The sequence below is a fragment of the Brachyistius frenatus genome, unplaced genomic scaffold (assembly GCF_029030835.1).
Source record: "Brachyistius frenatus isolate BFR_SWC_R1_liver_20210118 unplaced genomic scaffold, ASM2903083v1 Contig_107, whole genome shotgun sequence".
Classification (NCBI taxonomy): domain Eukaryota; kingdom Metazoa; phylum Chordata; class Actinopteri; family Embiotocidae; genus Brachyistius; species Brachyistius frenatus.
The window spans coordinates 345,565-349,880 of NW_027210706.1; the positions used below are offsets into that span (position 1 = coordinate 345,565).

At 40.2% G+C, this 4,316-nt stretch overlaps 1 long non-coding RNA gene across 1 annotated transcript; it reads right to left on the bottom strand.

The window, feature by feature from the left end:
* Nucleotides 1-705: 705 nt before the first annotated feature.
* On the bottom strand, nucleotides 706-1,196 carry LOC138628873 (uncharacterized). Its single transcript, XR_011311497.1, has 3 exons — nucleotides 1,134-1,196; nucleotides 882-1,021; nucleotides 706-802 (listed from the first exon to the last, which is right to left on the bottom strand). It is a non-coding gene; the product is annotated as an uncharacterized lncRNA (long non-coding RNA).
* Between the last annotated feature and the right edge of the window lie 3,120 nt (nucleotides 1,197-4,316).

Consider the following 4,316-nt stretch of genomic DNA (forward strand, 5'->3'; position numbering starts at 1 on the left):
AGGCAAGAGTTTGGTCACAGTTGTGTAAATTGTATATTTTTGAAGATTATCAAAATGAAAAGGCAAATACAACCCTTGCATCAAACAGGCAAGAAATATTAGCCTTTTACAACATGTCGTGCAGCAGGATAAGGCTATAAAATGTTCATATGTGTTTAAACCTTTTGGGTAGTGATGGTGAGATGAAGCCTCATGAGGCATCGAACCACTTCAGCCAATTGGTTCGAGAAAGGGTTCATTACTCGAAGCTTCATGTGCACACGAAACCACCTACTGGCCAAGTGTATAATCACAGGCAGCTGGATCTGAACCACATCATGTGATGCATTGAATTTTTGTGTCTGTTATGGCTGTTGGGAATGACTATGAATTACAAAAATGTATGACCAAATAATTTCTATACATAAATTATCACATGTGTGCATAATAACATATTTTTTGAATGTATTCTGTGTGTGTAAATTTTCCCAAAATGGTAGTATCATATGATATGGCAGGTTGTGTAATAATGTTTTTCTGTCACTTTAGGAAAATGGCATGGGCTTAAGCAGGCAGAGGACAGTGGAAGTGCTTGTGGAACGAGGAAGAGGGGACTGAATATGCTTGTGTAACTTGGACAATGATGTACAGGACAGGGGACATTTTATTCATTTTTATTCAGAAATAACAGTTTCTCAACAGTTTTTGGTTTTATGGATGTCCACATGTCAGAAGTAAGGCTAACAGCAGCCACCTTTTCCACTTTAGCCTTCTCCTTCTCCTTAGCTGACTCATACTTGGCCTCCACCATGGCCTTCAGAGCCTCAAGGAAAAAATATATAGTGCTGAACTGTGAGACACAATAAAGTACTCATTTGTTTCATGCATGCACCCATACATACCTGCCTTGTAGGGAGAACATAATTAGGATCCAGTTTGGACACAAATGCCCTGAATCCAACATCATCCACAATACTGAAGGGCTGTGTGTCCTTCACTATCATGGAGACGAGGGCTTCATCCAGCTCTGGTTTTCTGGTGGCTGGTTAAAAGAGAATAAATACAGTGTCTGTTACCTGTCTTTACTTGCACAATAAACAAAAGTGAACAGGGAAAAATTGTGATGGTGCATTTGTAATATTGTAATGACTTACCTTGGCTGGGTGAAGCTCCAGTTTCCTCCTTATTCTCATGCAAGGCACGGTAACGCCTCAGCATGGATGAGGTGTTGTTATTGTACCCCAACTCCTGGGAGCACAATAAACACCTCACCTTTGAATAAAATAAGAAACTGTGAAAAATACAGTTCTTGATAAGCAAACCTAATGTGTCTGAAATAAAGTTAGATTTAGCTTATTAGGAGTTATTAAATCAAAGTGTTCCCATACAGGGGAAATCCTCCTCTTCCCAGCTGGCTCCATCTTATCACCTCCTTCTCTCCTCACTCTCCTAAATCTCCAAACTATCTCTCTCTCTCTCTCTAAACTCTCCAAACTATCCAAACTCTCAACTGACCTCAACTCTCCACCAACAACCCACATTTTGAATGGAGCCTGAGAGGTTTATATTGCCGTCAAACCTCCCGGCAAAATCTGAACCACTTCCCGAAGCAGTCACGTGGTACAGCCGGGCAGCGAGGCTTCTGACGTCATCATTTTAGGCTCCTCCCCTAATCGAAGCGTCGGCACACCTCGTGACATCACTACTTTTGGGGAGCCTTTTGTCATGCTAATGCTAACACCACCTGAGTCAGCCAATACAATTTTCTGAAGTAATTTTCCCGTCAACATCTGCACTTGTTCCTCCCCATGCAAGTTTATCAGATTAGCCGTCGAGCTCGCCTATATGCTTTTAGCTAAATGCAGCGTGCAGCTTATCTGACGGTTGTTCTCTGCCAGTAAATACGTTAATGTAATCGTAATATCAGACACAGACTTTCCAGCAATATCTCTGACGTCTCAGATATTTAAAGACGGATAGTTTTCTGCTGAGATATTTTTAAATGCAGCAGGTTTGAAGTGTGGAAGCTTAATTTCTGTATTTCTGTCAAAGCCAATAAGTTCCACATTTTTCTAATTACACTATAAATCGTTGTTACCTCTCAGCTGTTTACCTCAACGAAACAGAGCATTATTTTGCTCATTGTTTGCAACACACATTGAACTTTTCCCCTGACTTCTACTTCCTGTTAGCCAGAGTGCAAGTTTTGGCAACTTAGAATTAGCAAAATGGATGTAACATTTCTACTTTAGAAACGTCTGCCAAGACGAGTGTGATTTGAACCGAACAAAATGCATAGAGGGGATGTTAATAGGTCTCATGAAGTAGTAGCCACTGACCAGGACAATGAGAAGCCAGAGGGCAGAGATGAGGAAGAGGAGCTGCCTGTGGTCGCTGCTTCGGACGCTTCATTGTTGAATATTTTAGCAGTCATTCCCAAGAAGGCCCAGAGATGCACAGGCATTTAGGAATCTGCAAAGAGGTTTTAACAAACGTCAGTCTGATTAATACGGCGAGAATACAGCATGTCCAAAGACACAGCATTTGGATAAACTTCTGGAGGAGCAGTGGGGACCCAGAAACCAGTAAACTGGCACTATTGTCTTTAAACACTGAGGGGGCGCCGGGTACCGACAAAATCATTGCTGCCCTTGCACTACAACACAACAACAGACTGTTGTTTTGATATAATGGTAAGTACATACTTTTCCCCCCTCTATTATCAATTTAATGCATTTGGTTGAGGCACAAACTCTGATTCTATGTGATGCTCATTCATTTAACGTTACAAAGCTACAGGCTCCTGTTGATTGATGAGTCCAGTTCTTGTTAACTGGCTGCATGAGTGTGGCACCCTAAGAACCTGAGGCTGAAATATAAATCTGTGTCTGTTGCTTGCTGTTTGCAAGTCGGCCCTGTTCGTGTCATACATGCAGAAAATTGTATATTCAGAAATATTTTACACAGACAGACTTGTGAACCTTGGGCTGGAAAATATGGACAAAATTTAATACCGCAATATTTTTGACCAAATACCTCTATTAATATTGCAACAATATTGTGGGGATGACTATTAGTGCAAAATATTTACCCAATGAGATCTTTGATAAATAATGCAGATGTAATGCCTAAAGGAAAATAATAGAACAGCTCCAACAGTCTGGTAAGTTCCCGAAAAGTATAATTCTTTAAAACCAGGAAAAGACAACACTAATAATTAATTTATAATATTCTAAATCTGAGATGATATCTAGTCTCATATTATAATATGATATCGCGCCTCACCCTGTGTTTGAGCTGAATATCTGACCTTATGTTTAACAGAGAATGACATTGTTCACTAGTAGAGCGGTACTGCTCATCGGTGTGTGTGTGTGTGTGTGTGTGTGTGTGTGTGTGTGTGTGTGTGTGTGTGTGTGTGTGTGTGTGTGTGTGTGTGTGTGTGTGTGTGTGTGTGTGTGCGTTGAGAGTGTTACAGTACATTAAACTGTAGTGACACATTAATGGGAGACCTTAATCGTGAGAGCGACATCATTGAAAAGTCAAACAACCCCAAAGCAACAGCAAGTGAAAACCTCTGGCGCTGCCACTGTTAACAACCACATTGCTGTACATGGTGATAGTACAGTATGTCAGTGTCGTGTTTACAGGTTGTTCCACTGTCCCCAAGAGGCCCTTTTACATTCACACTTATGGCCTCGGTCTCCTGTTTATATCACACGCGTGAAACATTTCGTTACCAAATGAAGCTACGACACGAATCAAGGATTTGTCAGACATATTTAATTGTGTTTTTTCAAAACAGTGAATTCGTTAAGGACTAATAAATGAAACATTAGTTCCAAAATATTTGTACCAGCATATTGACTGTAACAACTTAGTATACAGTAACGTACATTACCGTAGGTCGTTGTTTCCTTTTAGAGAGTGTGGCATTAGTACTAATTATACAATACACACATCTAAGTTTCACAGGTCCACTTCACTCCTCTGCAAAACAGTGCAATCAAAGTTCGGCACTTCTGTTAAAATGTACAAGTGGAGGGTCTGTTAGTTTTTGATTATGAGTTGGATTAATTAAAGTGTTAATCTTAAATTCTTACATAATGGAAAAGCATTGTAATGAGTCCTTTGGTTCAGCATTAGTTCATGTAAGGAAGCCGTTGTGTACATTTGTCATGTTCTACGCTTGTCTTTACCTTATTGCTCTGTCTGTGGCTTATCTAAGAGCCTAAATATTGCTGTAATTGGTGCTCCTACTGTTGAGTATCACCATTATTATAATTGATCTTGACTCCAGAAATCATTGTTCCACATCACTGAGACCTGCAAACATG